The sequence below is a fragment of the Narcine bancroftii genome, chromosome 8 (assembly GCF_036971445.1).
Source record: "Narcine bancroftii isolate sNarBan1 chromosome 8, sNarBan1.hap1, whole genome shotgun sequence".
NCBI classification, from domain to species: domain Eukaryota; kingdom Metazoa; phylum Chordata; class Chondrichthyes; order Torpediniformes; family Narcinidae; genus Narcine; species Narcine bancroftii.
In genome coordinates this window covers 131,299,029-131,312,677 of record NC_091476.1, presented here as the reverse complement: position 1 = coordinate 131,312,677, position 13,649 = coordinate 131,299,029, and the positions used below count along the sequence as shown (strand labels likewise).

The following is a 13,649-nucleotide window of genomic DNA, read 5'->3' as shown; positions in this document are numbered from 1 at the left end:
ATCATATGACCATTACATCATTAATGAGGTAAGTCGCAATTCTTGGAAACCACATGACTATGTTTCCTTTCTACAAAATGTCTTGCCTTTTTCAAAACCACTTCATATCCATATCAACCTCTGACCTAATCTCTGTTCAAGAGGCTTAAGTGGTTTGATTTAAAAACCAGGTGGCCTCCTTTAGCAGTTCTTATTCAGTACTTAGATACTTCCATTTTTAATAAAGAAAACACTTAATTGTTCTTGAATAATTAAGAACCACTTCAATTCCATTATCTGTCTTTCTAGAAGCTGCAACTCCGAGAATAAACTCTCTTCTCTCTGTAAATATATTGTGGCCAGTGTGTTGCCCACAGCTAACCTAAGACATATTTATAAGAAATACAGTTTAATATTAAACTAAGGATCCATTACATGAAAGAGCTGGGAATGATGCGTGTTGTCGGCGACCTCAGGAGACTCCTGCTTCCAGCTGGTTTTCTGGTGCATTGGATGTTTCCACATCCTATTTCCCAGTTGGGGGTTCATTTGCAAATTCATTAACAAGGCTTTGTGTAAGCAGTTCTGCAGAGAATGAAAAGCAGACACTTCAGTTGTTGTTTTCTGATTGCATTAAGTCAATTAGAGTCAAAGAGTTAAAGAGCATGGAAACAGGCCCTTCAGCCCAACTCATCCATGCTGACCAGTTTGTCTACCTGAACTCATCCCATTTGCCTGTTTGTAGCCAGTTTCTCTATAAACCAGTGGTTCTCAACCTTTTTTCCATTCACGCATCATCTTAAATATTCCTTTACTAACCACAACACACCTATGGCATCCTATGAGAAAGAGAAGCAAAAGAAAGCCCCCCCCTCCACCCTCAGAGTCACTGAGTGTCCATAGACCGGCCTCTAGCACTTCCGCAGCCACACAGAGTCCAGTTTAAACCATTGGCAACTTGAGATCCAGACCAAACATTCGACATGGTCAGAAACCCTTCACCACCCTCAGCACCCCCTTGCATCCCAGTTCCGATACCTGGTACCCCTCCAGCCAGTCTGAGCCAGTCTCCAACAGCTCACAGCTCCGCAAGTTCCTCACCTCGAGTCACCAGCAGCCTGCCGCATGCACTGGTCCCTCAATCTCAGAACCCCTCACTGGCACGCCACCTTAGTCACCATCATGTGGGTCGTCTCCTCAGCTTCTCCTTCTCAGACGGGGAGCGATTTTCCCTTCCTCTGGTGCCCTGCTCCTGTCCTCCACTCCCCCGAAGTCTGCAGCCCATCATGGCTGCTGCCAATTAATAGGGACCGCCATCTTGGGCACAGACCCTGCCATCATGGGATCTCAAATAAAACCAACATTGGCTCCCTCAATGGACTGTTCAAAGCCAGTGCAGAGCTGACGGCAATCGACTGGGTGGCTGGACCCTGCGGGAGCGCTACATTTCCGCTTGCTCCCCGCGGGTCCGCACCAGTGGCAGCACTGCCGCTACAGTGGCTCCGGAAGCGCCACCATTTTCATCAAGGTGCAGCAAGAGGGACAGCAAAGATTGATGGGTGTTCTGAGAATTATTGAGTCGCAGAGGACGATGTCTAACTAACCACCAATTACACATGATCTTACAACATGGAAAGATCCTCCACAACTGGATCCACCTACTGGGGAAGGTTAAACATAATGCAACACTTTTCTGAGAAAGCGAAGATAAACAGGTGACCTGATAGAAGGTCCCACTCTGGAAAATCCCATGACAAACCCCACTCCACAGCGACTGCTGCCCAACCAAATGATCGTCATCCGCTCCAAACCCAAATCTTATCAGATCTACCGTCTGATGCCTTAGGCTGTGACAGCACAGTGGTCTGCTGCGCTAACCCCATAGTGTGCAGAATCTCCATGGTGCCAGTTAGGGAGCACTGCTGGTTGCTAAGCCAGGCAGAGCCTCCCACATCTGTGACATTCTTATACCCACAGAGGCCAACAATAGACTCTTGGGGGTTATTGGCCCAAACGGTCAAAGATTTGGGTCCTGGCTGCTTTTTTATTAAAACCTCCCCTCTCAATTCCAGGAGTGCAGCTTTCAGTGCTGAAAAGCAGCCGTTGTGTGTCCAAGGGTCTAGTAATTTGCGTTTGTGTGAGAGTATTAATTCTGGACTCAGTAGCTTGCCAGCTATAGACTCCTATTTGATATGCTGTGCTATCCTTTCCCTGGCTCTGCAAGCGGCTCCTAAAGGCTGATGTTTAGGGCTTGTCTGCACTTAATCAGAGAGCCTTCAAGAAGCGCTCTGCATCAATGCACCCTGGAGAGACTGTCGATCCAGTAATTATCTGAGGCTCGCCTGTCCACACCTGTCACCTCTCCCACAGGCACATGGCGCTAGTCAAAGAGGCTAATCCTACTCAGAAGCTGCACAAGGATGGAAAATTCAAAATTTTCAGCCCCTATCCAATGGCTTAGGATGTGACCATCAATGCTTCATCAGAGTCTTAGAATGTAGCAGATTCCCTGCCAAAGAAAACAGATGCTGCAGAGATTTCTCCATTCATCACACGTCTCACTGACTTCATGATCCCGTGCTGTGTCAGCTATCACCCAGACAGGGTACATGCTGGGCAACAGATTGGAATTTTGCGTGGTTTGCCGACTGTTAAACACTTGTTTGAGATTTCAGGAGTTAAAAATGGTTTTGGAAAATGGGGCCTGCAGCCCAAATCTCCCTGCTCCAATTTCTCCATTTCCTAATTTACTAATTTATAATCTCAGCCCTTTGTGTGGAGCCTCATTATTTGCAAGCGTGGTTTTGCTTAAGCTTGTCAAAGCCAAGGGTTGCTGTTTGGACAGGGATTGATCGGGGGCCTCATGACCTGATCTGTCTTTGTTCATTCACAGGTGTCACTGGCATTTATTGTCCATCAGCATTGACCCAGATGTGAGGAAGAGGGGTTTGGATCGCCAGTAACCCAGGCTTGGGCAAGGGGAGACTTCTTTCCCTGAAAGTCATTAGTGAACCAGAGGGGCTTTACATTGTGGCAATTTCATGCTTGCCTTAACTAAGAAGCATTGTTCCAGATTAATTGAATCACTTGAAATTTAAATTCACATCATGGCAGGTTTTGAACACATTGCCCAGTAGCATAACCAGGGCCTTGTTCCAGTGCCAGTTCTGAGTCAGTCATCTCCTCCCTCTTGAGAGAAGTGTCACCATGGATGATTGTGCAGTGCAGGAGCTGTCCTATTTTTGGAAGAGATAAAAACCAGGAGCCCTGACCTCTCCAGATAACAAGCTTGGTCTCAAGTAATGGCCTTGAAGAAGAGTGGGAGAGTTCTCTCTAAGAACACGCCCACAAGGTAGGGCAAGCCTACCCTTGAATTCTGTCCAGTCATCATTTAAATCACCACACAATGTTCCTGTGCCTATCCTGGCCAATAAATGTTAAGCAGGAGGGGATTGTGAAACGAATCCCCAACACGAGCATTTTTAGCAGGACCCTGCAAGCAGTGGGAATTAGAAGTGGGAGTTAAGCAAAAACTGGTGGAGGATGTAATGAGACAGCAAAGTTTGAAACTGTGATTTTGTGGGAGGAAACCCTGCTGAATCCTCGTGATTTGTTCTATGTTTGCATTTAAGTTCTCTGGTTTACAGCATGTCTGAAATGACCTTACTGTACTGCCCAGCTGACGTGGACTTTTACCCCCTCCATAAATCTTCGTCCGCGAAGCCAAGCCAAAGAAAGAACTGCCCAGGGGATCCTTGGATTAATGATGAGGAAATTGTCACTTCCTGAGTGAATCTAATGGCATTACTTCAGCCAGTGTCCACTGAGTCAACTGAAATGATCTTACAACTATATGATCCTCTTGCTGAAAGTAAATTATGTATGTGCACACTTCAAATTTTATCTTCTATTTTCACAAGATATCTCCATGCGCTGAATACTTTGAGTGTCCGACATTCTGTTACCAAATGTTATATTTTGGTCAGTTGTGATAACAATAGAACTTTCTCTCCATGGCTTGACTAATTTTGTTCATGTCTCAAGTGCTTATTTTCCTCTCTCAGGACTGTGAGGATTGTGTACAGAATCTCTACACATAAGTAACTTGGCAGGAATGTGGCATTATTTGTAGTTTGACAAGAAGTTCAATTTCAAGTTCAATTCAATTTCAACTTTAAGTTTATAATCATCTGACTGTACAAATGCAGCCAGATAAAACAGTTATGATTTTTACACAGAAATTAAGGAAAAATTCGGTTAAAAAAAAATTTCAATCTTGACTCCGGATTGGTTGTTTACACAGCACTTTTCCTAAGCACTTTTACACAGAGGGTGAATGTTGTATTCATTAGTCCAGTTTCTTACAGAGTGCCTGCAGTCAATTTAGACTGCAGCTGCTCTGTATAAATGTGTAGGGGTAGTGATGGAAAAATTATGGGATGAAATTTAGCAAATAAGATTCTGTCAGGACATTTTTACACTGCCAGCGGAGCATAAAAGTTGCGCAAGTGTTCTGCTTCTCAGCGGCTGTGTAAAAGTGCCTTGTGTTTCTCCAGACCATGGTGCACACACACGATACATTCACCCTCAACACCTTCACACCCACAACACATTCTGTCTGTCCACATCACCACACCATTCATCGCTGAATGATATGGAGAAACAAGTCACATTTGATCCCATCTTGTGTCAAATAGACATGATATCAAGAAATGACTTTCCTCAGGAACGTCTGCTGTGCTACTTAATCCAACTCAGGTGACTGTCAGTGAGTGCGATGAATTTTGCTATCACTTTCTTTCAATAATGAATGCTCTCTAGAAAGATCTCTTTCAATTCCAATTCTAAAAGTGATTTTCCTAGCTTGTGACTTGACAGTATATGACTATTTGCCCACTTTCAGGATCTGCAGCGAATCCAAGCCAATATGCAGAACACTTTCCTGCTTATGAGACCAGAATGTCCAGTGTGAAGTAACTCTTTGAGAGTTTGTCTCCTGAGTCTATTTGATATGAGAACTGTGCACCCATTTAGAACAAGCCTGTTCCTTGACAACTCTTTCCACAATATAGGACTTGGGCATTTGGCTTATTTCATTGAAAGATTTTGTCTACCCATTACAGAATGCTATTTTTTTTGCAAGTTCCAGGCAATCTCTGTTACATAATTGTTCTTTGCCTCACCGATGTAACACAAATGCATTTGGTTTTCCTCACTACTCATGCAATGCGTGACTGATTACCACTCACACTCTGTAATTGAAGTCATCATCTGTACAAGTTGCAATGCACTCATGGGGATTCCATTTCCAAACTCCCCTTGTATATCACGACATCTGCCTCAATTCCATTCCTTGTCATTCCACAATAACTGAAGTTCAGGCTCAGTGCTGTCAAAAGATCTGGCAAATATTTGGCAAGTTCCTCTCTGTCCATCGATCAGAATCAGAATTTATTGTCATGAACAAGTCATGAAATTCAGTGTTTTGTGGCACCATCACAGTGTAAACATGCATATTATAACCATCTTACAACATTGCTATAAAAAAAATTAAATAATAGTGGATAAAAAGTAAGGCAGTGTCTTCAGTACATTGATTATTTAGGAATCTGATGGCAGCGGGGAAGAAGCTGTCCTTGTGTCAAGTCCCAGTCCTGCTCCTCCGACCTGGAACATCTGGTGATTAAGTGTTGCCCATTCTACCTGTCGAGGGAGCTCACCACCATCATCTTGGTCGCAGTGTACCTTCCACGCCAGGCTAATGTCAGGCTGGTACTGGAGGGACTGAGGATTGTGACAGCACATCCTGATGCCTTCCCAATCATGTGGGGAATTTCAATCAGGCCAACCTGAAGAAGTCTATGACAAACTACCACCAACACATCACATGCAGGAGCAAAGGAACCAACACACTCAACCACTGCTACACCACCATGCGCATGCCAACCTATACCATGACCACACTTCAGCAAGTCTGATCACCTGGCTGTACTTCTACTCCCAGCGTATAACCAGAGACTGAGAACCACAGCACCAGTGGTGAAGATGGCAAAAAAATGGTCAAAGGAAGCAGAGGAACATCTGCAGGACTGCTTTGAATTGGTGGACTACAACATATTCAAGAACTCATCTATTGACTTGAATGAATATGCAACAGGTGTCACCGATTTCATTAAGACATCCATGGATGAGTGGGTGCCTTCGCACACATACCGGGTGTTCCCCAACGAGAGGCCCTGGATGCATCAGAGAATTCACAACCTGCTGAGAGTGGCATATAAGGCCGTGGATCAGGTTCCTTGCAAGAAGTCCAGGTACGACCTGTGGAACGCCATCTCTGAAGCAAACTGGCAATTCCGGAGGACAGATACATGCCAGCTATTGCAGGGAGTGTAGGCCATTACAGCCTACAAATGAGGGTGAACACTGTGATGCTTCATTACCCGATGACTCCGTTTCTGCAGTCTCTTCAGATTACTTTGTCTTATAATGTTTTCTTGTTTGGAAACCATTTCAGATTTATTGTCAGAGTACATACATGACGTCACAGGTTCTTTTTCTATGGGTGAAGCAGAATATCACATTAATAGTGCAAAAAAAAACTGTACTCAGCATATACAAGTAAACAAAGAACCATAAACATATAACAAATATAAACAAACTGACTGCAATACACAGAGAATGTTTAAAAGTCAATAAAGTGCACAAGTTAAGAGTCCTTAAATGACTCCCTGATTTAGTTTGTTGTTGAGAAGTCTGATGGTGGGGAGGGGTAGCAGCTGTTTCTGAACTTGGTAATGTGAGTCTTGTGGCACCTATACCTCTTTCCTGATGGCAGCAGTGAGAACAGAGCTTGTGCTGGGTGGTGAGGGTCTTTGATGATTGCTGCTGCTCTCCCTGTAGATGTTCTCGATAGTGGGGAGGGTTTTGCCTGTGATGTCCTGGACTGTGTCCTCTACTTTTGCAGGGCTTTATACTCAAGGGTATTGGTGTCTCCGTACCAGACCACGATGCAGCCGGTCAGCCCACTTTCCACACAACTCTATAGAAATGTGCCAGGATTTCTGGTGTCAAACCAAACCTCCGCAAATTCTGAGGAAGTAGAGGTGCTGATGTGCTTTCTTCTTGATGGCTTTAGTGTGTTCAGTCCAGGAAATGTCCTCTGAGTCACTGACTTCTGAGAACTTAAATTTGTACACCCTCTCCACCTCTGATCCCCTAATGATCACTGGATCATATACCTCTGGCTTTCATGAAGTCAACAATCAGCTCCTTAGTTTTGGTGACATTAAATGTGAGGTTGATGTTGTTGCCCCATTCAGCCAAGTTTTCAATCTCCCTCCTATATGCTGACTCATCACCTTTCTTTATACAACCCACTATCGTGGTATCGTCAGCAAATTTGCTGATGGTGTTATTGTCGTAACCGAGCCACACAGTCATGGGTGTAAAGCGAATAAAGCAGGAGGCTAAGAGCACAGCCCTGTGGTACTCCGGGACTGTTCACAACCATTGAACTGTTGGGAATTAGTAATCTCATTTTATGAGAGGAGTGAAACAGACTCTGTGATTGTAATTAAAACACAAATGCTAGAGGAACTCGACCAGTTTCACAGCATCGCTAGGAGATAATGATATATTACTGACGTTTCACCTCTGAGTCCTAGACCTCGGTCTAATAATACTGGGCCAAATTTGGATCATGTCCTGCCAGTATTCCCGAAGTAATTGTGCCAAAAATTAAAAGTATTTGATAATATTTAATCAGGATCCTGGTCAATGCTTGTTAAATCAGGGCACACAGTCGCTGTAATACACATATTCATCCCCCGATTAAAGTGTGCCTCAGGTTGAAGCAGGGGAAGTGGGGAGATAACTCTGTGCACAAAGTCGAGGAGTGCAGTTAGGAGTGCTGAGCCAATCAAAAACTATTCAAGTTGAAAAGGGAATGTTTGAAATCACTGGAGATTGAAGGAAACGCGGCTAAGTGACACAAACGGTCCTCTGTTCATTGAGGAAGACAGTGCAGAACTCTGCAATGAGAGGGAAGGCAGAAAGGGCAACAAACCTGAAGATTATTTATGGCTTCTGAACATACCATCTGTCCCTGGCACTAGTCACTTCCCTTGAACTCATTCATTAATTGGATATGTACCATCACTGATCTTGCTGCAGAATCCCATGGCTCATTTATTGTGGAACTTCACAGCTCCCTGGTGTAGAATATTTTGCCTGAATTACATTGAAGGATGGAGTGCATTATCACTGACAAGGAACCAAAACAACTGCACATTACAAACTCACACAAACTGGAGCTTTGCAATAATTTTCTGGTCATTGTAACTCTTCCAATAATAGCCTTGAACACCAGTAACAGGAAAGCCATGAACTACCAGAAATTATGCCAGTGGCCACACTTACAGTACATCTGAATAATTCTACTTCGTGCTGAGATGACTATTGCTTACTCTTTTGTTCTTCTGGGACCCTTCCTCGGAGTGTTCCATCCCCCAGGAGTACCATCTTGCAGTTCTGCTGTTTTTTGAGGCCAGACCCGCTGATTTTCAGTAAACTATTCACTCTTGCGCTCTTTATTAAGATCATTGATAATCATAAACTGCATCCCCTCCTACCTGTTCTCCCTTGAGAGTGTCCCAGAATGATTTATCTCAGCCTTGAAAGAACTTCTAAAGACTGAGCATTCAAAGCAGAAAATTCAAAAGTTTCACACCATTGAACTGTTGGCCATTTGTGATTTGTGATTTTTATTTTGTTCATGACTCGATTTCTACATTTTGCATCTCTTTGATCTTGAGCCAAGTATATCAGTAATAGGGAAATGATTGGAAAGAAGTTGGCAGGATCTATATTCACTAGGAAAAATGGGCTGATTAGGATGTCAATATTGTAAAAACACAAATACTGGAGGAACTCAGCAGATCCCGCAGGTAAAGATATATTACCGATGTTTCAGGCCTGTGCCTCCTATGGACACTGCCAGACCTGATGAGTTCCTCCAGCATTTTTGTGTTTTTACTCCAATCACGGCATCTGCAGATGTTTGTGTTTCCCTCCAGGATGTCGATGTGGTTTTGTGAAGGGAAAGTCCTTTTCACAAATCTGAGTCTTTTGAGGAAGCAACTGAGAAAATTGCTGAAGGCAGAGGGTCACTTTGGTTTATGAGGATTTCAGCAAGTCTTTAGACAAAGTCTTGCCTGATCGGCTGGTCTAGAAGGTTGGTACCCGTGACATTGAAGGTGTGTTGACAAACTGAATCCAAACTTGTTTTGTGGAAAGGAGACAGAGGGCACTGGTTGAGGGGTACCTATCAATCCAGAAATCTAAAACTAGTGGTATAATACAGGACTATATCAACAGGACCATAGTTATATAAATGATTGCGATAAGAATGCAAGTGGATTGGTTAGAGTGTCAGATGGTGAAGAAGGATGCAGAGTGACATGGGTCAATGGGGAAGTCGGACATAACAGATGGAGTTTAATCCAGGTAAGTGTGAGATTATGAATTTTCAGACATCAAATACTATAAGGGCATTGAAAAAATATGAGAGGGACCTCGGGAGAACTGATGTTCAGAGGAATTTGAGAGCTCAAGTCCATGGGGCCCTGAAATTGGTGATAAAGGTGAAGGGATACTGATGAAAGTACTTGGTTCAGGCCCAGGCATTGAGTATAAGAGGGATGTCATTTTTCACAGTACAAAAAATTCAGTGGGCTACATTTCTGTTCTGGTCAGCACACTACAGGAAGGATGTGGTAACAATGGAGAGAGTGCAGAAGAGATTCAGCAGGTTGTCCCCTGGAGTGGAGGGCTTTGCTAGAAAGGAGAGATTTGATAGGCTGGGACTGTTTTCCCTGGAATGAAGGAGACTGAAGTATCAAACAGAAATCTGCTGGAACAACTCAGCAGGTCATGCAGCATCTGTAGGGGTAGGAGAAATTGTTGAAACTCTGGTGTTTTATAAAGTTTTTCAGTAGCTGCGGCAAGGTTGCTGGAAGATTACTGAGCTTTGCTTGCACCTATATTGATTGCAGGCTATTTGTGCTTGCTGATTCTGTATTCAGTCTCTCCCTAAGAAAATTAAGTGTCTGCAGAATACCTCTATGTATCAAATTGAGCGTGAGAGTATAACATAACATAACATAACAATTACAGCACGGAAACAGGCCATTAGGCCCTTCTAGTCCGCACTGAACCAAACACCCCTTTCTAGTCCCACCTCCCTGCACAATGCCCATAACCCTCCATCTTCTTCTCATCCATATACCTGTCCAACCTTTTCTTAAATAATACAATTGACTCCGCCGCCACTATTTTTCCCGGAAGATCATTCCACACGGCTACCACTCTCTGAGTAAAGAAGTTCCCCCCTCATGTTACCTCTAAACCTCTGCCCCTTAATTCTTAACTCATGTCCTCTTGTTTTAATCTTTCCTCCTCTTAACAGAAATAGTCTATCCACATTCACTCTGTCTATCCCTTTCATAACCTTAAATACTTCTATCAAATCCCCTCTCAACCTTCTACGCTCCAAAGAATAAAGACCTAATCTGTCCAATCTCTCTCTATACTCTAGATGCTTAAACCCAGGTAACATTCTGGTAAACCTTCTCTGCACTCTCTCCACTCTGTTTATATCCTTCCTATAATTAGGCGACCAGAACTGCACACAGAACTCCAAATTAGGCCGCACCAACGTCTTATACAATCTCAACATCACCTCCCAACTCCTATATTCCATGCAATGATTGATAAAGGCCAGCATACTAAAAGCCTTCTTCACCACCCTATTCACGTGAGTTTCTACCTTCAGGGAACCTGACAGACAATTATCCACTACCACTCTCTGGCCTCTCCCTTTCAGCCAATGTTCAATCCATTTGACTATCTTAAAATTTATACCTAAAGACTGCACCTTCCTAACTAACCTTCCATGTGGTACCTTATTGAAGGCCTTACTGAAGTCCATATAGACAACATCCACTCATCCACATTCCTAGTCACCTCTTCAAAAAATTCAATCAGATTGGTCAAACATGACCTTCCTCCCACAAATCCATGTTGAGTGCTCCTGATCGGACCCTGTCTATCCAGATGTTTATAAGTACTATCTCTAAGAATTTTCTCCATTAATTTACCTACCACAGACGTCAAACTTACAGGCCGATAGTTGCCAGGCTTCCTCCTTGAACCCTTTTTAAATAACGGAACCACATGCGCAATGCGCCAATCCTCCGGAACTATCCCCATATCTAATGACATTTGGTAAATTACCGCCAGAGCCTCTGCTATTTCCTCCTTCACTTCTCTCAATGTCCTGGGGAAGATCCCGTCTGGTCCCGGAGACTTATCCACCTTTATATTCTTCAAAAGCCTTAAAACTACACCTTTTGTAATCTCTATATTCCCCATATTTACCCAATTTGCTTTTTTTATCTCACATCTCCCAATATCCTTCTCCTTAGTGAATACCGAAGAAAAGAAACTGTTCAATATCTCCCCCATTTCTCTAGGCTCTACACACAGTTTTCCGCTCTGATTTTCTAAGGGACCAATTTTGTCTCTAGCTTTCCTCTTACCATTAACATATTTGTAGAACTCTTTTGGATTAGTTTTCACCCTGCTTGCCATAGTTTTCTCGTACCTTCTTTTAGCTTTCCTAATTCCTCTCTTAAGATTCCTCTTACATTCAATGTATCTTTCAAACATCTCCTTAACTCCATGCTTCTTATATCTAATGTACACCTCCCTTTTTCTTCGAACCAAGTTTCCAATATTCCTTGAAAACCACGGCTCTCTCAAACCTTTTGCCCCTCCTTTTAACCTAACAGGAACATAAAGCTTTTGCACTCTCAAAATCTGATCTTTAAAAGACTTCCATCTCTCTACTACATCCTGCCCATAAAACAATGCACACCCTGCAAGTCCTTTCGCATCTCCTCAAATCTAGCTTTTCCCCAATCAAAAACCTCAATCCTTGGCCCTGATTTCTCTCTTTCCATAATGACATTGAAGCTGATGGCATTATGATCACTGGACCCGAAGTGCTCGCCAACACTAACCTCCGTCACTTGACCCATCCCATTTGCCAACAGTAGATCTAACACTGCTCCTTCTCTGGTCGGCACCTCTACATATTGTTGTAAAAAACTATCTTGCACACATTTCACAAACTCTAACCTATCCAGTCCTTTCACAGAATGTGTTTCCCAATCTATATGTGGAAAATTAAAATCTCCCATAATTACAACCCTGTGCTTATCACAAATATCTACTATCTCCCTACAGATCTTCATTTTCATTCCCTTCACTTGCCTGGCCAGATTGGAGCTTCGAATATTGTGTGCAGTTCTGGTCACCAGCCATAGGAAAAATGTAATAAGTGCATGGATAGAGTGGACGGTCATAGTCATTTTCTCCAGGGGAGTTTAAAATGAGAAGGCAGCGGCTTAAGTTTTTCACACAGATATTGGGTGCATAGATTGAGCTGCCTGGTGAGGTATTAGAGTCAGCTACAATGACGATGTTTAAAAACATTGAGGCAAGTACATGGGTAGGAGAGATTTAGAGGGATTCGAGCCAAACGTGGTCCTAATGGTCATCATCCATGGTCAGCATGGATGATGAGCCAAACAAAGACCCTGTTTCCATTTGCATTACTATGAATCAACAGCATTTAAGAGGCACTTGAATAGGTCACTGGATAAGAAAGAGTGAGAGAGATATAGGTGTAATCCAGGAAAATGGGATCATGGTCAGCATGGATGATGGGCCAAACAGCCTATTCCTGTGCAACTCATTGACAGTAGGGGAAGAGCCTGTTCCTCTGCTGCACGCGAATGATGGGCCAAAAGGCCTATTCCTGCACTACACATTGATGATGGGCTAAAGAGCCTGTTCCTGTGGTGAACAATTCTACAACTTAATTAAATATATTTCAGCATCAAAAGTTGTACATTAAAAAGTCTCCACTGCTTAAAATAGAACAATGGACTCTAAACTGAACACTTGACAAGAGAGGTTATTTTAAAATTGAAGGGAGGTTGGGGAGCTTGGTCTTGCCTCCTTCAGTTGTGTTGCGGACTTTGTTCCTCAGACAAGTAGACTTCGCTTGAATCCCATGGTTAGCCTCATGTAGTACAGAGGGCCCTTGGCTTCTCACTGTGTGATCATCCAGTACCCATACACATTGATCTGTGGCTGTACCCAGCACTGCTTTGCTGGTTCAATATAGAGACGACTTGCCTCCACCAGCTCTTTGGGCTGAGCGTTCCAGATTCTCCCCGCCCTCACCCAAAAATATCTTCCTCTATAACTCTTACTCCTTATCCTTAATGTATGCCCTCTAATTTTGTGGGGAGAGATTTACTATGCTATGCCTCCTGTAATTTTAGGTACAGACCTCTCTTTTCCTCTCCCACTCTGTGGAAAACAAACCCAGCCATTCCAGTGCCTTGCCTTCCACTCACTGAGGATCAGTGACATCAATCTTTATTCACCTTTTCACTGGTCTGATTTACAGAATAAAAACCATGTCTGGGGAGGGTCTCGAATCAGGATGTTGCCATTGTGGTGGGCGAGCCCAAGTGTAGGATCACTGGAGTGTCTGAACTATGCATTGACCCTGTAAGATCTGGGGTGAAATTTTG

At 43.4% G+C, this 13,649-nt stretch overlaps 1 protein-coding gene across 12 annotated transcripts in view; it reads left to right on the top strand.

The window, feature by feature from the left end:
- Window positions 1-13,649, top strand: part of cadm1a (cell adhesion molecule 1a) — a 338,433-nt gene that overhangs the window by 272,298 nt on the left and 52,486 nt on the right. The window lies entirely within an intron of this gene.